Source organism: Aquarana catesbeiana, linkage group LG11, assembly GCF_042186555.1.
Source record: "Aquarana catesbeiana isolate 2022-GZ linkage group LG11, ASM4218655v1, whole genome shotgun sequence".
In the NCBI taxonomy this organism is placed as follows: domain Eukaryota; kingdom Metazoa; phylum Chordata; class Amphibia; order Anura; family Ranidae; genus Aquarana; species Aquarana catesbeiana.
This window is the reverse complement of record NC_133334.1, coordinates 120259115-120280826: the sequence shown is the minus strand read 5'-3', so window position 1 is coordinate 120280826 and position 21712 is coordinate 120259115. Positions and strand designations below refer to the sequence as shown.

At 41.4% G+C, this 21712-nt stretch overlaps 1 protein-coding gene across 4 annotated transcripts in view; it reads left to right on the top strand.

Annotated features, from left to right (window-relative positions):
• Positions 1 to 21712, top strand: part of CHD9 (chromodomain helicase DNA binding protein 9) — a 343123-nt gene that overhangs the window by 91183 nt on the left and 230228 nt on the right. The window contains exon 1 of one of the 4 annotated variants that reach the window (XM_073604970.1): positions 9652 to 9945. The exons of the other annotated variants lie outside the window; for them this stretch is intronic. The gene's annotated coding sequence lies outside the window, so the exon portion shown is untranslated. Of the gene's footprint in view, positions 1 to 9651; positions 9946 to 21712 lie in introns of those variants that run through there. 4 annotated transcript variants of the gene reach the window in all.

Sequence of the window (21712 nt, the reverse complement as noted above, 5' to 3'; positions counted from 1 at the left end):
ATTGATTCCATTGGAAAGATTTAAAACACGTTCTATTTCCAGGTCCGTTAGAATTTTCAAAAAGAAAAAGTTTGAGGCATACACACGATCGGAATGTCCGATGAAAAGATTCAGTCGGACTTTTCCTGCCGGAAAGTCTGACCATGTGTACACCGCATAACGGCAGTGAATTTCCCTTCCTAGGGGTAGATTTCCTCTCACTTCCTGTTGTCTCCTTCCATTTGTAAGTCGGATGTTTGTAACTAGGGGACCGCCTGTTTTTGAAAAGTACAGAATCACAGTATATATAAAAAAATATGCAAAGTGGTTGGAGGGAAGCTTCAGAATGGCAAAGATGTTTTTATTACAAATTTATGTGAGCTGACTGCAGTTCTTCTTTAAGTCCAAAAGAACCTGTTGATCCTGTCAGAAATTCAGAGCTGCCCCATGTTCTGCTTATCTGTCAATGTTATCACAATAATCTAATCAGCCACCCTATTTCATATCTCGGACTACAAAACACCACTTCTTATGGGGTGAAGAAGGGGAGGGATTCTGTAACTTGGCAAAAGAGAGCTTGGCATTCCTGGCACCGGTTCTTGAGATTTCAGTCCAGAAAATGCATGTGTGCCCTCGGGAAACAAAAGAAAGTTAGGAGTGTGGTTTTTTTTTTTTTTCTCACGCATTTAACGTAAACCATGACCATCCTTTTGCTGTCCCATCTTACACTACCTGTCCATAGAGGCTGTTGTAAGCTCCTTATTTATCCTTTTTTCTCCTGTTACCGATCTCCAGCAATTCCTAAATTGCAGCGGTGCAAATTCTTTGTAAAAAAGGAACACAAGGGGGCGCCAGACTAAGTGCAGCAATGAAAGTAAAGGGATTTATTAAAAAGCCAAATGACTACTCACACTCGCAAGGAGCAAACAGGCCTATCTGTATCTAAACAGCCTCAGTAGCTTGCAATCCCAGGGTCATCTAATTGGTCCCAAGGTGTATGTGGCTCCTTTGGTTGGTGTATCCTGGAAAGGATGGAGGAGCGCTGATGGAAGGCAGTAGCGACCAGCATGTTTACTTTCATTGCCACACTTAGTCTGGCACCCCCTTTTGGTCTTTTATATGTCCTGTTTTACTCCTGTGTGGAGCTGTCGCTAATGTTGCTCAAATGTATACGGACGTGTCTCCCAATAGACTTTTTCTTAAGACCTACTGTATTCGTTCCTCCAGCGCCATTCATTTTCCTTGTGCAGATTATTTGTAAAAATCTGATCACTTTTAGTTTTTGCTTTGTTTCTTTATCACTTCTTTCTCCTTTTGGTTGGCAATAGGATTTTTTGTTTCCTCCATTAGCTTGCCTCAGTCAAATAAATTAAAAAAAAAAAGAGTAGCTTAGACAAAAAGGGAAGAAGAGATGATGTCATTGTATGAAGACTTCAACTTTACCTTCAAAAGTCCATTTTTTAGTCATGAGTTTTTACAGCTACTATCTAGGGATTGATAAAGAGCTGGAAAAGGAGCAATAAAGAGCTAACAACAACCACTATGTACTGTTCAATGGTGCAGCTTAAGGAATGGCTTGGCTTATTTTAAGAAGCAATTTAGGAAAAAGAGAAGCTGAAAATAACAGTTTGTGTACTATGCAGAAGCACATGACATACTACACTTTTATATGAAAATGAAATGTGTTTTTTTGCTCTGGTGTGTGTGTGTGTGTGTGTGTGTGTGTGTGTGTGTGTGTGTGTGTGTGTCCCCCCCGTTTTTGGTGATTTTCTACAGATTTGAACTATTGTAGTTTATAACTGTATTTGATTTCAGCAGCAGGTTGTTGTGTAATTGAAATATTTAATGACTGCCATTAATACGGATAATACCAGCAGGAAATCCAGATATTCTGGAAGCCATTTAATTCATTCACCCCTGGGTTACCCTCCAAGGTCTGGTGCATTTCATAAAAGACTGTGAGCTGCAACTTCAAACATGTAGGTAAAACCAAATCAGATCTTGCTTATTTGCAGTTTTGTTTTTTCTTTCTATCCAGTTTTTTTATACACTTGCAGCAAGTCTTTAACTACTTCAGCCCTGGAAGATTTTACTCTTCTAATGACCAGAGCATTTTTTTGCGATAAGGCACTGCGTCAATTTAACTGACAATTGCGCGGTCATGCGTCGCTGCACCCAAACAAAATTGACGTCCTTTTTTTTCCCACAAATAGAGCTTTCTTTTGGTGGTATTTGATCACCTCTACAGTTTTTATTTTTTGCGCTATAAACAAAAAAAAGACCAAAAATTTTGGAAAAAAAAGCAATATTTTTCACTTTTTGCTATAATAAATATCCCCCAAAAAAATATATAAAAAAAACACATTTTTTCCTCAGTTTAGACCGATATGTATTCTTCTACATATTTTTGGTAAAAAAAAAAATCGCAGTAAGTGTATATTGATTGGTTTGCGCAAAAGTTACAACGTCTACAAAATAGGGGATACATTTATGACATTTTTATTTTATATTTTTCTTCTTATTAGTAATGGCGGTGATCTGTGATTTTTATCGGGACTGCAACATTGCGGCGGACAGATCGGACACTTTTGACACTATTTTGGGACATAGACATTTATACAGCGATCAGAGCTAAAAATAGCCACTGATTACTGTATAAATGTCACTGGCAGGGAAGGGGTTAAAAACTAGGAGGCGATCAAGGGGTTACGTGTGTTTCCTCAGCGTGTTTTAAGTGTAGGGGGGGATGGGCTACCACTGACATGACAGAGATCGATGTTCCCACTGACGGGGAACAGAAGATCCCTGTCATGTCACTAGGCAGAACAGGGAAATGCCTTGTGTACATAGGCATTTCCCCGTTCTGCCTCTCCTCACTGAGATCGCGGGCCACCGGCGGACATCGAGTCAGCAGGACCCGCGGGCACGCTTCCACGGCACGCGCCCACTATCCTGCTTTTGCAGACTGACATACAGGCTTGCTAGAGAAACAATTGAGCACTGTCGATGATACTTTTTTTTATTTGCACTAGCATACAGTTTTTCAGGACAAGCTTTTGGGGTATGTCCCCTTCTTCAAGGTCCAAGCTGTACTGGAGTCAGGATGTTGAGATAATGGTACTGGAGTACTGCTTGAAGGGGACATACCCCAAAAGCTTGTGCTGAAAATTTGTATGTTAGTGCAAATAAAGTATCATGGACAGTACTCAATTGTTTTTGTTGCAAGTGCACTAATACGGCTACAATCGCCTTAAACTTGCTAGAAAATGTGACTACTCTGGGAAGTCATTTTCTTAGCACAGACCCTCCCTCCTTTCACTTCATGGACTTCTCTTCTAGGAGTGTCTCATTACTGTCTGTGCTGGCTCAGCTCCTCAACCCCTCCCTTTACTTCACTACCTAAATGTTTATGTAGCTGCTGGGGGAAGAGCGAAGGGAAATATTGTAAAGTATCACTTGAGTTAGGCTCCATGTACACGGGACGCTGAGGCAAAGTCCTCTGAACAATTTTTTTTTTTGACACCTTGAAACCGGCAGGGTTTTACCGCATTTGCGTCTAGAAACGTTTAGTTAAAATAACATCATAAGACCCTCCCAAAGCACAAAAAACAGTATTATTTAACTATTTCAGCCATTTTGTGAGACCAGAGTGAGTAGCAGCAGTGTACTTATATTCAGCGTGTCACTTGCCACGTCACTTGCCACGTCACCTGCCACAAGTTGTGGATTGTCACTTGGCACGTCACCTGCCACAAGTTGTGGATTGTCCACTTGCCACGTCACCTGCCACATGTTGTGGATTGTCCACTTGCCACGTCACCTGCCACATGTTGTGGATTGTCACCTGCCACAAGTTGCTTGTTCAAATCTAACAACATATGGGTCCAATTATACTTCGGATAACAGCAATGCTAGTGGTGTATTGGATTGAATCAAGGGCTCATTAGGGGTATATAAATGGTCTATGAATCATTGCAAGCAATTACATTTTTTTTAAAATATTTTTTTAAATGTTTTTTTTATCATTTGCCATCATTTTTGAGATTGATTTTTTTTTTTTTTTATGTAAAAAAAAAAAAAAAAAAGGGCGCCTTTTAAAAACGCTTATAAACGAAAATGCGTCTAAACACCAGTACTGCGTTTAGCCGCGTTTAGTCACGTTTGGCGTCTGAAACGTTGAAATCTTCGGCGTCTGAACCCATTTTTTTGCTTTTAATGAAACGCTGTTAAACACAACTGCCTAAAAAACGTCAATAAACAAGACTGGTTCCTATGTCATGTACCTGGTCACATAGGATAACATTGAATGAGTTCAGTGGCAATTGAAAAAAGCGTCCAACTGCCTCTGAACGTACGTTTAGCAGCGTCCCGTGTACATGGGGCCTTAGAGTTGCCAGTCTGCTGGAGCTGCGGATATCACATCCAAGATTGCAGCACTACACAGCAGTCTGGAACTTTCAGATGTCTACATAAGGGAGGCTATTACAGGTAAATACCATACCGTATAAAATACAAATAATTCACGTATAATTTTGTCTTGTTGAAATTAATGGTCTGGTGATACAGTCCCTTTAACCACTTCAGCTCCAGAAGATTATTACCCCCCTTTATGACCAGGCCATTTTTTGCTATTCGACACTGCACTACTTTAACTTGCAATTGTGCGGTCATGCAACAGTGTACCCAAACAAAATTTATACCATTTTTTTTTCCACACAATTAGAGCTTTCTTTTAGTGGTATATGATCACCACTGGGTTTTAATTTTTTGCGATATAAACTGAAAAAGCCCAAAAATTTTGAAAACCTCAATATTTTTTACTTTCTGCTATAAAACACATCCCAATAAAAAAAAAATCTAAAATTCTTCATACATTTTACCCAAAATGTATTCTGCTACATGTTTTTGATTAAAACAAAATCAAAATAAGTGTATATTGATTGGTTTGCTTAAAAGTTATAGCGCCTATAAACTATGGTGGAAATATACTGAAGTTTATACTACTGATGTCGGCGATCAATAACCTATCATTGGTCTGCGATTCTGTGGCGGACAATCTGACACTAACGGACACTGGGGGAACTGACTAACTGCCACTGACATCACCAGTGACACAAATACAGTGATGAGTGCTAGAACTACACACCGTCACTGTACTAATGACACTGGCTGGGAAGGGTTTAACATCTAGAGCGATCAAGGCGTTTGCCTAACTATGTATAATGTGTCCAGTGTGCTGCTTTTACTAAGAGATCTCTGTTTGAGAACCCAACAGATCGCTCCCTGTGTACAGAGCTCTGTGTTTACCAACACAAGAGCTCTGGGCTGTGATTGGACACAGCCGATCAGCAGGTCCTGGCCATGACTCATTGGCTGGGGCTTGCTCACAGGCCTACAGTGCCTACAGTGCCCACCCATCCACAGTACATAGTGGGGGGGGGGTCACTATGTGGTTAAAGTCACCCTGTCAGTTCAGTAACAAAATCCTTCATCAAACTTCAGCATTTTACATTTCTAATACTAACCTTGCACACTGAGGCGGGGGCGGCATCGGCGGTAAAGCACCGCTATTTTTAGCGGCGCTTTACCGTCATATCTGCGGAGGTATTCGCCCGCTAGCGGGGAGCTTTTAACCCCCGCTAGCAGACGAAAAAGGGTTAAAACCACCCGCAAAGCACTGCCGCAGCAGCACTTTGCTGGCAGTATAGCCGCGCTGCCCATTGTATACACACCGCTCCTAAGATGCTGCTAGCAGGAATTTTTTTACCGTCCTGCCAGTGCACCGCTCCAGTGTGAAAGCCCTCTGCCTTTCACACTGAAGAGACAGGAGCGGCTCTTTTGCAGGCACTATTTTTAGCGCTGTAGCGCCTGCAAAGTGCCCCAGTGTGAAAGGGGTCTTAGTGTCATATGCCTGTTGTGTTTTCTTTCTCTGGTTCCTATGTCATTTTAGGACATGGTGGGAGTTAAAGGATGGAGACATCTGTATCCCAACCACAGCACTGTGCCTGCGTGGGTTTCCTCCCACACTCCAAAGACATGATGGTATGTGAATTGGCTCCTGTCTAAATTGGCCCTAGTATGTGTATGTATCAATGTGAATTAGGGAGCTTACATTGTAAGCTCCTTGAGGGCAATATTTATGTAAAGCGCTATGCAAATTGACGGCGCTATTCAAGTACCTGTAATAAATAAATCTGACAATCTTGAGGTGTCAGATGCTGATGCTGAGTCCAACAGGCTGTAGCTCTGGAGGGAAGGCATAAGTCACGGGCCCCTGAAGAGGCGAGTATAATACCTCGCTTAATGCATGAAACTTTCTTTTGGATTTTTCTTACGTAACTGACCAGGTCACTTTAAGCTAGTCATACATGTTAGTCTAATGCTACAATTTTTGTACAGTCCTTTTTAGTTTGGAGGTCAGGAACCAGCTGATCACAATTTACCTGTCGATCAGAAATATTTGACGGGTAGATCACAACCAAGCTGTGGCAGCCATAAGCTCCAGACCCTGGCCACTGCCTCATAGACCTCAGATCAGAGTGGCTATTGCAGAACCAAAGAAAGTTCCAGGTTCCTCCTGGGCGTTGACATGTCAGATAACACAGCCAAGGAAAGCCCTGAAATGGAGATTGTTGCTGAATACTAGTGTGAGAGAACGAGGGTCGTCTGTGTAATGGTCCTGCGTACTGGGCTCACGAATATCTGTGTGTGTGTAGCAGCCATTTTGTTCAGGTCACAAGTCTTCCTTGTCATCTTGAAGACATATCTGCAGTGACCTCCATCCCACCCCTCTCTCCTTCAGCTCATACACCTCTTTGATCCCAAATAAAAAAAGGAATGCCAGGACAGTTTGACAGTTCTCATGTACCCGCATACCAGGAACATCTGTCAAGTTTGAGAACTGATAATACCTGGCTCATTGACATGCTTTGTCTCCTGCATTAAAATTGCCTACCTGAGCTGCGCAGCTTACCTCTCTTGCTTCTCGCATCTGGCTAATGTACAACTGTCCCCTGCATTCTGTTACGTAATATTCATCTCCGTGTTACATGCTACTGACTCTTGCAAACTGCAGACCTCTGAACTATAAGTTAGGCCAAGTTCACACCTTAAAGTGGTTGTAAACCCTAAGGCTGGGTTCACACTGATGCAAATTTGTATGCCGGTTTCCCCACATCCAATTCGAGTGACAGGAGACTGACCGGCTCTCAATGGAGCTGGTTCACACATCTTCGGGGCGGCTGCGGAGCGCACTGCAGAGAAGGGTCCTGTGCGTCTTTGGCTCAGTTTCAGGTCCGACTTCAGGCAAAAATTCTGACCTGGTTCACCCCTGAAACTAAAAACAGGGACTCACCGGACCCCCTGCTGCGAGCTTCTCTGCATATAGTGTGAACCTAGCCTTACATATACCCAGTAAATGGACTATACTCAGGTGAGACACAGAGATGAAACAGATGTACCTGTTTATCTGCAATCTTCCTCTCTCCTCAGCATCCATTCAAAGTCTAGAATTGTATAAGCTTGTCCAGGATACCATGTATTGCCCCCTTTAACATCAATGACAGCTTTTGTGGTCTTTTGTGGTATTTGTGGATGAGGCCCTTTATCTTCTTAGATGGTAAAGCTGTACATTCCTCTTGACAAAAGGCCTTCAGTTCCTGTAAATTCTTGGGCCGTCTTGCATGAACTGCACGTTTGAGATTTCCTCAGAGTGACTCCATGATATTGAGGTCAGGAGACTGAGATGGCCACTCCAGAACCTTCACTTTATTCTGCTGTAGCCAATGACAGGTTGACTTGGCCTTGTGCTTTGAACCATTGTCATGTTGGAATGTCCAAGTACGTCCCATGCGCAGCTTCCTGGCTGATGAATGCAAATGTTCCTCTAGTATTTTTTGATATACTGCATTCATCTTGCCATCAATTTTGACCAAATTTCCTGTGCCTTTGTAGCTCACACATCACCAAAACATCAGCGATCCACCTCTGTGTTTCACAGTAGGAATTGGTGTACCTTTCATCATAGGTCTTGTTGACTCTCCAAATGTAGCATTTATGGCCAAAAAGCTAAATTTTGGTCTCATCACTCCAAATGACTTTGTGCCAGAGGTTTGAGTCTTGTCTCTGTGCTGTTTGGCTTATTGTAAGCGGGATACTTTGTGGCATTTGCGTAGTAATGGCTTTCTTCTGGCGACTCGACCATGCAGCCCATCTTTCTTCAAGTGCCTCCTTATTGTGCATCTTGAAACAGCCACACCATATGTTTTCAGAGAGTCCTGTATTTCACCTGAAGGTATTTGTGGGATTTTCTTTGCATCCCGAAAAATTTTCCTGGCAGTTGTGGCTGAAATTTTAGTTGGTCTACCTGACCGTGGTTTGGTTTCAACAGAACCCCTCATTTTCCACTTCTTGATTAGAGTTTGAACACTGCTGATTGGCATTCTCAATTCCTTGGATATCTTTTTATATCCCTTTCCTGTTTTATACAGTTCAGCTACCCTTTCCCGCAGATCCTTTGACAATTCTTTTGCTTTCCCCATGACTCAGAATCCAGAAACGTCAGTGCAGCACTGGATGAAAGATGCAAGGGTCTGTCAGGAGTCCAGAAACGCACTGACCTTTTATACACACACACTAATTACAAACAGATCACAGGGGAGGATAGTTACCTTTTAATAGCCATTCAAACCCCTTTGTGTTAACTTGTGTGCATGTTATCAGGCCAAAATCACCAGGGTATGTCAACTTTTGATCAGGGTCATTTGGGTAGTTTCTGTTGTGATTATGATTTAAAAAGAGTAAACACAGTTGATTGATAATAAATGGCTTCAGCCAAATACTAACCATGAGTGAAAGAAAAGTTTTTGTGTTATCATTCATATTCTCTGAAAAATGGCCAAGAAATCATAAATTCTGCCAGGGTATGTAAACTTATGAGCACAACTGTAACATCTGTTTTAATTATTGTAAGTGTTCAGACTGTGATTATAATAGACCGGAAAATTGATTGCCTTCTGTGTTAGGAGTAACAGTTTGAAACTTTTAAATATGTTAATTTATTGTAGTTGGTCAGCATGAGGGACTTCAGCTGGGGGTTCTTCATTCAGGACTTATCTGCTTTGTCCTTGTAGCTATTATTAACCAAAGCAAAAGTCTCACACCTTCTGCAGCATTCTCCATAAGTATACGAATTGTAAAATCATATTATTATTCTACAGAATTTATATGGTGCCAACAGTTTTCGCAGCGCTTTACAACATTAGGGCAGACAGTACAGTTACAATACAATTCAATGCAGGTGGAATCAGAGGGACCTGCTAGTTTGTTTACAATCTAAAAGAAAATGGAAAACTCTCGTTTGGAGAAATGTACAGGTGCCTGCCTACATGTGATATCTGTGATATCTGTTTTGGTTCTGGCGTGATCATTTAAAGCAACTCTTAATTTTTCAGTGATGTTTTGTTTTTTTTTCTTTTACAGAAAGCCAAGTTTATACAAAGTTGCTGCACATAAAAGAGCTCTGTGTATTATGCAATACATTGTTTTGCATTAACATCTCTGTAATGTATATTTTAACTGTCAACTTTGACATAATCCTCTACTGATAATTCTGAAAGACTTGAAGTTGTAGAGGAAGGCAGGCCTGTAAGTTGCAGTACTTCCGTGTCAAGCTGTCTCCTATTCTCCCTCCCCTTCCAACCGACTGCTGAAGAGCCATGTAATAGGATCCCAGTTATTACGCTGGTGTACACAGGGAGAGGAGGGGGGGCATACTGCAGGAAACTAGAACTGATCGTTGGAGACTTCCCAAACACTCGCACGCCTGCTTATTGGCCTGGACCAAATGTCAGGGTGAAGGGTGACCAGGAAGAAGAATCCAGGGAAGAGGAGAGGTGCCCAAAGCCAGGGACACCTGGGGTTAGCAAGGGATGCAGTGACCATGCATGATCTTCTCTACACACAGCTGTAAGTTGGATCCTCGAACAGCCTTAAAAGGCCGTGGTGCAGCCAGGGGCAGTTGTGCTGTACAGTGAATCAGTGGTCTTTAATTTGATGTTTTAACTGCCTGTTTTATTCCTGGACTTCATGTCTATCAGGAAAGACACAGGTTAATGATCCATATCGGAGCAATACTTTATGCAAGGCAGAAGCAGATGTGTCTACTAGCTGTACTTCTGTATAAAGTGGTTTTATCTGGAGATGTCTCTTGGGGTCCTCCTGTATTCTTCATTATTGTGATCATTTATTTATAGTGTGTCAACATATTCTGTAGTATAGTGCAAACATGAGGGAAAGATAATTGTGACACAACCAGTTCCTTTGTTAGTGGCTTCTACTAGTAATAAGAGTTAAAAATGCAGCCCGGCCAAGCCTTTGTGTGGAAGTCTGCATTTTTTTCTTTTCAGTTACCATAAAGACTTTTTTTTTTTTTTCCACCTCTTCTGTGTTTTATATAAGCTGTAATGGTGTGCTTATGTGCTTATGCTGGAGCGATCGTGTAATGTTAGGTTAACATTCTACAGCCTAATTAACAGCAAAATGTCTTTGTATATTTAAATATAAGCCCACACAGAAATATTTCACTTGTAATTTGGATTACCTTGCCAGCTGCTTCTACCTTTTGAAGACTTTAAAAGTGAAATCTCCCAAATGGATATCTGCCAGTAGTGTCCCCTCCGCCTGCCAATGTTCTTTATATTTTATTTATTGTACATTCTCAAAAACTGCAGCAGCATTTTGATACCATTGCTTGACCTGGCTCTTGTGAAGATCCGAGTCAGGGACTCCAGAGGGGAAAAAACAGTCCTGTCAAAAATTAAGTACACTCCTTGGAAATTGTTGACCTTTTTCAACATGCAGACATTAGATTTTTATTCAGACAGTGCCTACAGATAAAGTGATGCACTTGAATAAAAACACAAGAAAAATTGCCTTTCCAATCATATATTAAGCAAAAATATAACACTTGGAATTAGAGGCTAGATTTGCCCCCTTTTTAACAGAGATTTTGTAGGCATTTTGTATAACTGCTCACTGGTCTATGACGTTGACTCCATTAACCCTTTCGCTGCCAGTTTTTTTTTTGCATGCTTACGTCAAAAATCATTTTAGGCCTGATAATTACATAAAATCCCCAAAACATTTTATTTTCTGAAAGCATACACCCTATAGAATAAAATAGTGGTTGTTCCAATTTTTTTATGTCACCTGATATTACTGCAAAGGTCTAAAATGCAAATATTTCAGTAAAAAATACACAAATGCAATAAATTACACCAATTTGCACAGTGTAAATAGATATCCAACATGTCAAACCCCAAATAGGTTATGAGTTTAGTGTTATGGAGGAGGTCTGGTGCTAGAAATATTGCTCGCACTCTGGCGTGTGCGGCGATATGTAACGTGTTTTGCAGTCAGCGCGCCCCGACGCATGTGTTTACATTCGTACATGTGTATATTTGGGGTAAGGGGCCCTTAAATCTTTTGGGGGGGATTTATGTGTGTGGGTGTAACTTTTTAATTCCATACTGTCTAAAAACTTCTTTTTTTTCTATCACATGTTGCATATGTGCATATTGCACAATATGTGATGATGTTTTGGTGACAAGTTCTCTTTAATTAGACATCCAGGGTCTAAAAGATGTCCACTGAATGTAACATAGTGCACATTTCATTACATTCTTTCCTGGCTGTGCTGGCTGGGGACCTGGAAGTGATGTCAGTGTGTCCCGTGGAGAGGACGAGATATCTGTATCTGACACTCCAGAAATGTCAAATGTGGAAGATATATTTCTGTAACGCTATTACCTCAAGATGAAAGAGTTGGGCAGCACAGGTAGCAGGAGAGGTAAGCATAATGCATTTAAAACTGAACTCCATGTATGGCTTATACCAGTGTATAACTAATCCATACCTGTGGGACCGGCTGCAAATCTGCTGGGACATTTGGGTGGTCTTGGCTGCCTCATTCTCTGGGGATACTGTGCTCAGCTACCTAAGGAAGATCATCCCCCTTGCGCTGTTATCTGTATTGGGTGACACCTACATGAAGGCCAGTTAATAAATCACATGATCAATCAATTCAATACTCCACGCTGTGGATCTGTTACCAAGTGCAGCTGCCCCCACTGTGCTTATAACCTATAAATAGGATACAACCAAGGTAAGTAAAGGCGATATGGTGTAGCACTTGCAATACTATAACATAACTCCCCTGTACAATAATGTAAATAAATTCCCTTCAGTGACAACATACACATGAAACTGTACTACAACGCACCTCCCTCAGCTGCATCTTTAACGTAAAGTGGAAAAATCAATAACACAATATTTCAGCTAGAACAGTCAGTGTGCAATGTAGTGCATAAATATTGAAAAGACCATAATCATGAATACCTCCGCGCTACCACTATGAATAGTGTCTAAGTGCAAATTATTGGGTGCTGCTCACATACATATGCGATCTCATACATGAATGTAATGGTTATAATTAATTATGCGGCGTTCCCTTTAAATGTTGTATGAAAAAAATTTGTATACATCACTTATACCATAAATTAATAAATAGGTGCAAAACTGTTAAATACAGAAATAATGTAATACTCCACAGCCACATAAAATCGCCACAAATTTCCGTGATCTGTTAAGTGTCCATAAATATCTAAGACTACAGTATTGATCCAATCAAGTTCCACAGTGAAATGTCCACAATAATTCCTTATTCACTTCGTGCTTAAGTGATAACAATATGTCGCCATGATGTGTGTGTATATATGTTTTTTCATATAACATATAAGGGAGTATATAATTATATATAATTAGTTATAACCAGCGCATAAATATTGTAAACCATTATAAATTCAGTGCAAACGTCAGCAACACAAGTCTCTATGTGAGGTACATATATCCAATAAACTGTGTCGAGATTCAGTGTTCATAAAGTGCTTTTAAAAAAAGTGTCTTGTGCCCAGAGATAGAAAATCCAATCTCTTTACTTATTGTGACTGATATGTGAACACCCCACTCACCAGATCTCCATGACCCTCTATAAATGGGTGTATTTTCCCTCCAGCAGCTTTATCCAGATTCGTTCCCCAGGACATAGAAAAGTAAAAAGATTGAGTAGTCCATCGAGTCTGCCCATTTTATTTTTTATTTCCCTGTTAATCTTGTCTGGTTATAGATCTATGTTTATCCCAAGCATGTTTGAAGCCATTTACTGTTGACTGTCTCACTACCTCTGTTGGTAGTAAATTTCAGCAAATTAATACTTTCTAAGATTCGTTTTGAACTTTCCTCCAGTTAGTTTGAGGTCATGTCCCCATGTTCTTGATTTTGGTTTCACTTCTTCATAAACTTTCCTCCAGTTTGTATATGCAAAGGGGAAAAAAAAAACAGGCAGCCTCCAATAGTGTAGCTCTCTCTTATTTATACACAAGCTACAACGCATGTAAACCACAGGAGCCACCTGCTCTGCACAGACCAGAAGTATGAAAGTGGAAGTGATGTAGTATGCCCGCCCAATTAGTTTCGTCGCACTAACATCATCAGGAATGACCCTGAAGGGAATTTATTGTACATTTATTAAATGTTATTGTATAGGGGGAGTTGTTTGTAGTATTGCAAGCCTCACACCATATTGTATCAAACAATCAACTATGCAGTGCTAGAAAGACCCAATTAATGTGCACACTAAGAAAAATTATAAATATACTAATGATATCACACAGATGTCATTTCATAGTGAAACCAAAATCATACAGTGCATTAACAATAAAATATACATACGAATAAAAATATATTGTGAATGAATAATAAAAAGATCAGTGTTCATATAAAGTGTGTGTGTAGTGTAGTGTAGTCGATAGGGAAAAAAATCCTTCACAATAGTGCTCAAAAATCCACTCCTCTGTGCTCAGAAAAGATCACCACAGGTACGCCACCCGGAGTATTCTCACCTGAACCAGTGCGACCACTGCAGCTAAGTAGGGTCATAAACAGCCTCTCCAAGGTCTACACCAAGGAAATTCCAGAGCTCCTCTCCACTCCTTGCTCCACAATAACCAAGAGCAGAAATGTAGAGAAAAAAACTGATGGTGCTTATATTGTTTAAAAAATGGTATTTATTGCATAAAAAGTGATAACCGGGTACTCATGTTTTTCTGATGCTAAAAGCGCACCAGTCTATAGACAGCCAAAGTATAATCCATGTTTGGTAAGAAACCTCTCATTTCAAACAAGCTCCCCCGCCACTTCTCAGGAAAACGCCAGCTCCACGCTAGTTCCTAATGCTGTGATCGTCCGTGCCCCTCATTCTCACAGCATATCGTCTTTTCAGAATGTATATTGTTTACAGTATTTATGCACTATATTGCACTTTGATTGTTTATAGTTAAAATATTGTGTGTTATTGATTTATGCACTTTACGGGTAGGTGCACTTTACTTTAGTTAAAGCGTTTATAACCCAAAAAAATAAATAAAAATGTATCCTCTTCCTATAAAGCATGTTATACAGCACAGTACTTGTGCTGTGTAATTTGGCCTTTTCTATCACCTAAAATACCTGGCTGATCCTGCCTGGTGCTGCCCACCCCCCTTTAAACTGGCCACGTTTTTAATGGCTGCTGGGCCCTGACACCGTGGTCAGTTTTCGTGCCTCCATAATCGGCTGTCCCTACTCTGTTCTCTCCCCCCGCCTGTGAGCTCTGATCTGCTCTCTGATCCTACCCTTCTGCTGGAAAAATAATTGTGTTTCCTTACTATAGTTCTCTGTGTTAGATAACATGATGTTCCCTAGTGTATGTGATTTCAAAAAATGTGCTGCCTAATACCTTATTTCAAAGAGCCGCTCACGTGACTGCCCGTCGGTCTCCTCTCCTCCTCTCCTCCTCTCCTCCCCACTGACATCATCGGGGGGATTCTCAGCCCCTCCCCCTGCAGTTGTCAGATTGGGAGGGGAGACCAGGAGTCACGTGAGCGCCGAACGGTGCTCTGAAATAAGATATTAGGCAGCATATGTTTGAAAAATCACATAAACTGGGGAACATCATGTTATCTAACACCAGGAACTATAGTAAGAAAAAAAGTGGCTTTACAACCACTAAGGGAGGTACGTTGTAGTACAGTTCCGTGTGTATTTTGTCACTGAAGGGAATTTATTTTATATTATTGTATAGGAGAGTTGTGTTGAAGTATTGCAAGCCTCACACCATATTGTCTTTTACTTGGCTCTAAATCACATGGTGCATATCTAGTCTGCCTTTTGCTAGAAGTTATGTTTTGTATCGAAGGGCTTTGACTGTTGTCCTTTTTGTCGGTGGATTCCATGATATAGAGTTGCATCCTTTCTTTCCCCCTGTGTGGCCTGTGCTCCATCTTGTATATTAGAGCAGTGGTCTCCAAACTGCTGCCCGGGGACCAGATGTGGCCCTTTGCTTACTTCTATCCGGCCCTCGGGGCACTATTCCTCCAACTGACAATAATGATGAGGCACCATCCCTCCCACTGACACCAATGATGGGGCACAATTCCTCCTACTAAAACCAATGATGGGGCACTATTCCTCCCACTGACACCAATGATGGGGCACTATTCCTCCCACTGACACCATCAATGGGGCACTATTCCTCCTACTGACACCATTGATGGGGCACTGTTTCTCCTGCTAAGACCAATAATGGGGCATCATTCCTCCCACTGACACCGTCGATGGGGCACTATTCCTCCTGTTAAAACCAATAATGGCACAGTGTTTACTCCCATTGATGTTGGGACATTTTCTACTCTTTCTGGCCCCCTTGAAGCCCAAGGAATAGTAAACTGTCCCTTTGTTTAAAAAGTTTGGAGACCCCTGTATTAGAGCATGGTTATGGAGGAGGGCGGATTGATATCTAGCACTCTTACCCAGCAAGATTGGGTTGTTTCTGTCACCTTATTATAAATACCTCCTCCCCCTATCAAACATCTTTGAGGTGAGGTGTCACAATGATCGCCTGGCAGACGTGATAGCAGTGGGTTCTGGTACCTCGGCACATTACTACAATCATACTTTACACCTTGCCCTTACTCCTGAAATGCATTGAGTTTGAGGGAAAATCCCACTCCCAGTCTGTAATTGTAAGTGTCCCCATTATTTACAATTGGTATTTGGTTTCCAATTGTGATAATAAATACCCATGCTGGGGGTGTGTGATGCTCTCTTGATGAGTTCTATGCAATATATTGACTCAGTATGGGACTGTAATTTTTAATGTTTTTAATTTTATGTGGATAAAATCAGATGTTTTTATACCATGCATTGTCTGGGTACCTTAATGCCTCTTTCACAGTGCACTGCAGCTTAAAAAAGTTCAGTACAGCATTTTATTTTACTGATCTAAGATGCAGCCCATTGTTTTAGAATGTGCCTGTACACACAGGCATAAACAAGCACTGCGTATTCTTGAGTTAAAAAAAAAAATTAAAATAAATATGCATCGCATGTTAGCACATTATGAAATACTTACCTTAAATTGAAGCTCTCCAGCGCCTCGCTGTCACCGCTGAGAGGGCTTCCCCCGGTCTTGTGGACTCCGTTGTGTGAGTGGCTGGAGCCATGATGACTTAACTCCCGCACATGTGCGCGAGAGCCCTCGGTTACGGCACGGTGCTCTGAAGGTCCGGCGCGGTATGCCAGACCTTCAGAGCACATGCCCCGGTGACATCAGCGTCTGCAACCAGGGTGGATATCTTCTAACCACTTGCCGACCAGCCGCCCCAGTTTTACTGCGGCAGAATGGCACGGCTGGGCGAAACAACGTTATGTAACGTTGCTTTGCCCTGTGGCCACTAGGGGCATGCTCCTGCTGCTTGCCCCCGGAGCCAATGCGAGTGCCCGGCGGTCGCGATCACTGCCGGGCTCCTGCGATCGCTGCTGACACACCGAGAACCGGGATCTGTGTGTGTAAACACAGTTTCCGGTTCTCTTAGGGGAGAAGAGACTGATTGTTTGTTCATACAAAATATGAACAGCGATCTGCCATCTCCCCCAGACCGTCCCATCCCCTCTTCAGTTAGAACACAGAGAGGGAAAACAATTAACCCTTTGATCACCCCCTAGTGGTTAACCCCTTCCTGCCTGTGACATTTTTACAGAAATCGGTGCATTTTTATAGCACTGATTGCTGTATAAATGCCAGTGGTCCCAAAAATGTGTCAAAAGTGTCCAAAGTGACCGCCATAATGTTGCAGTAAAAATCGCAGATCGCCGCCATTACTAGTAAAAAAAAAAATAATAAAAATGCCATAAAACTATCCCCTATTTTGTAGACGCTATAACTTATATACCTCTTATCTCTTATATACCTCTTATCTTATCGCTTATTGCGATTTTTTTTTTTTTTTTTACCAAAAATATGTAGAAGAGTACATATCGGCCTAAACTGAGGAAAAAAATAGTTGTTTTATATATTTTTGGGGGATATTTATTATAGCAAAAAGTAAAAAATATTGCGTTTTATTCAAAATTGTCGCTTTTTTTTTGTTTATAGCGCAAAAAATAAAAACTGCAGAGGTGATCAAATACCACCAAAAGAAAGCTCTATTTTCCAAATCGCAAAAAGTGCTCTGGTAAGGAAGTGGGTAAAATCTTCTGGGGCTGAAGCAGCTAAACGGTGCATGTTTAGGGGATATTTATTTCACTTACAGGTAAGCCTTATTATAGGCTTACCTGTAGGTAAAAATCACAAAGCGGACTTTACTACCACTTTAACAGACTAGCAACAAATGAGAGGATGGCCGATATCTTTTCACTAATAAAGCACAGGTAGGCATCATTTACACTTGTGGTTGGGGGTGGTAAAAACTTTCCACCATCTTTTTCTCCTTAAGGCGCAAAGACAGCAACCGGGAAGGTTGACAACATATCCTGTGGCCAAGATGCTTTGAATTGCAGTGCCTAGAAATGTATCCCCAACGTCGAGCTCGGCGGGTAAAGCGCCCTGCTGAAAAAAAAGTTGCTTCTCCTCTAACCAAAGTGCTGCCAGAAGTGCCATTTCATCACTATCATCCCTCTGACCAGCTACCCACCTCCACCAGAGCGCCCTTATCTCCTCTCTGTTTTTAAAGCGTCCTGCTGACCAAGGCCCATCCAAATAAATGGGGCCACGCCGCAACTGTGGTGGTACAGATTTTTAGGGGTTAAAACAGGTGGTGAGGAGGCAACATAATGTCTCCTCATGCCTGTCAGGCATTCTCTGAAGCAGATCACTCTTTAGAGGTCACTGCAGATGTACATGAGCCTATAGGGTTGCGCCATATACTTGTCTTTCTGGAGCATTTTGTCCAAATGATGTTACCTAGTGGATTGCTTATACTGAGGAAAAACAACAACAACAAAAGAGTTCTGTCTTTGCTGATGAGACATAAGCTCTAGCAAATGGGTACCTCTTAGGATACATGCGCCTTGGATTACAAAAAAAAAAAAATCTGCCACCTCAGTATCAATAAGCCCATTTTGGCTTTATATGGGAGGGAGAATGAACCACCAAGGTGGAATATTCAGGGAATCGCATATTTTTTCCAGTATCACTTTGAGATCTCCATTTTTTTTTTTTTTTTTTTCCTGTAGTAAAACATGATTTTTTTTTTTTTTTTTTGCATTAAAATATATTTCAGATAGAAATCCAATTCATTATGATATGCCTAGTTCACATATATACGTCATAGCTAAAGGGATTTTTGACATTATAGTGTTAACACACTTTAAGCAGGCCCCCTTGAAATTGATGGGAAATTTATATTTTATTTTATTGCATCTGCATTGTGGAAAATCTATATTTTTAAAAGGTCTTCTACTACTTTGCATTACATTTGAACAAAAATCTGCATTAGGCACAAAAATAATCATTCATTTATTAAAGTGTTAAAACATTCATAAACTGGCATTCGCACATGTGACGACAACATACAGTAATGCTTGTCATAAACACGCTTTTCTGTATGCGCATATCACTGTGGTAGAAAGTCTGAACTCCTAGTTCTGTATAGAATCACTTGCTGTAGGAAATATGATGTCACTCCCACGTTTTAAAAGTACATTGTGGAGACACTGAAGCATTTTATGTCACACTGGTTGCAAACAGTACCTGTATATATGAATTCTATATAATACTGCAGTTAAAAGCCAACTCTAGGAATTTGAAAAAAATCCCTACGCCTGACTAGACTTAACATGCTTAAGAATCCTACTCTTTCTAATTGTCCACACTTGTACACTGCCATGCTTTAAGAATATTCAGGTGTTTTTGGCCCCATAGCCTCCATTCACACTTAAGCATTTTTCTACTTTTTTTCCTATGATTGACGGTGCTCAACATCCAGGATCCCAGAATCCCCCTGATTCTGATTTGCTCCTATTCACATTTGTACGCTCAGTCGGCTGTTCTACATCCTACACTCAGAAGGGTACACAAGTTTATTGGGAGCACATGCAAATGTTCGATATGTATGCTTTCACACCTAAAGAACTTTCACCTTCTAAATAACTGCTCTCCTTCCCTTGCTTATCTCAGGAAACAAACACCCAAACAGCTTGATACACGTGGAAATGCATGTAAAACACCTGAAAAAAACAAACTTCCAAATCACCCGGAAAATGCTTTACTCAGGTGTGAATGCTGGCATAGACTTCAGGCTGGGTTCACACCTACGTGAATTGGTTGTGGATTTCTCCGCATCCAATTTGCATTTTAGGAGATTGTGACTGGCTCTCTATGGAGCCGGTTCATATATCTCCGCTGCGGCTTCAGAGCAAATTTGCACAGGGGTTCTGTGTGTCCTTTGGTCTATTTCAGGTCCGAATTCAGCCCAAAAATTCGGGCTGAAATCAGACCTGAAACTATGAACGGGGACGCATCGGATCCCTGCTGTGAGCCGCATATGTGGCAATAGTGTGAACCCAGCCTGAGTTTGATCATCTGCAAATGTGATATACACATCTATTTTTGCACCTAAAGGACTCTCCTCTAGAACTGTTGTCCTCCCCTTGCACAGCTCGGGTGCAAAAACACCTGTAAACCTCCAAAAAAAAAAAAAAATTACAGTCACCGGGAATACGCTTTGCCCAGGTGTAAATATAGAATTTAAAGGATAAGTTTCTTCTTTAACAAAAAAAAAATAAATGCACTTTTTTTTGCAGATATTTTTCAAAAATTGTGACAGGTAGCTGGGTGTGGGGGGATGGGAGAAGAGAATCCCACCAGCTGTCAGTTTGGGGGGCTTGGGCCAGTCTGTTAGTAACCTGTTAAATGTTATGCCTCGAATATGGGTGTAACATGTAACCTGTTAAGAAAGGGGAACTTATTCTTTAAAGAATGTCTTTTGGAAATTTCCAGATCTTCCTGGTTTGAAACCCAGATCCCGGTGTCAAATGCAGGTGTGGTCATTATTCCTGCTAATTTCCATATTCAGTGAAAACCATTCCTCAAATTAACGATGTCAGTGAGCTTCATTCAAAATGACTGAAATAACGCCAGATCCTTCGTGTTTCCATCTGCATTGCCAGCGTGAGAAGGAACAGGCAATTGCTATGAGTAACGACTTACTAGACACAATCATTTGGTGGTGGGGCTGAGAGGGGGAATTCTTCAGTTACTATATGTAAGTACTACAGTGGGACTGTTTTCTGAATTGGTTTGAAGTGATGGGTAACTGTAAAATGGTAAAGCTGGCCATAGGGACCGGCCGAGATTCAAACCGTGTATGGACAACCACTAGCAGCAATCCCTGTGTTATCCTGGCGGGGACAGCTTCCCCCAGTCCCCGCCAGGAGAAGAAAATGGCTTTATAGCTGGCTTTAGACAGGAAAAAGACAACTGCCACTTGTTTTTAAGAGATCATTTAGCAAGAAATAATAGTCATAACTGATTGGACCCAAAGTCCTGTTTTCATATCCGTACAGAAGCATGGCTGCTGACATGCAGTATGTTTAGACCACAGAGAATGTCATTCTTTATTGGTTTTCATGTGGACCTCATTTAACCACTCCAACCCCTAAGGATGTACCCATATGTCCTCGGGTTGAAGTGGGTATGCCGGGATGATGTCTGCGCCAAACTTTTCAGCCGGCGATGGGCTTTCTTGTAGTAGTGATCAAAGCGATTATGCAGCCAAATTGATCTCAGGATTGTTACTACACAAATATGTAAAAAAGAACTGAACTGAATCTGTGTTAAAAAAAAGCACACATAAGGCAAAGGACTAGTCCTTAGTAATACCTGTGATCTTCCTGCTTTTTCTCCATTACTGATTTGTCATTGTCTGTCTTGTTCTGTACTATGTCTCTGTGCACAGGCCATCTTTGGGGCAGGGTTTTGCCTACTCATGTCAATGACTCCAGAAAGGGGAACGGTGGGCAGCACAGTAGTGATGTCACCAAAGTTAGGCAGCAGTGCCTTAGATCTAACTGCAAATATTCAGCTATGAGGCTGTAGGCACTGGATTGTCTAGGCTCATTTACATACCCGGAGCTTATAGCCATATCTTAATATACCAAATTGGCATATTATGACAGGCTTACCTGGCTAGTGGTCCCCTCCAGCCATGAGCTTTTGGCGGCCAAGGAAGCTGCCATCTTCTCCCGGTATCTCTTTGACTCTTCGGCTGCTTGGTTAGCCAGCCTGAGATGATGCGCAATGGAGTCACATTACAGCACAGAGCGGGGCCGTAAATCTATGCTGAGCTGTGCATACTCG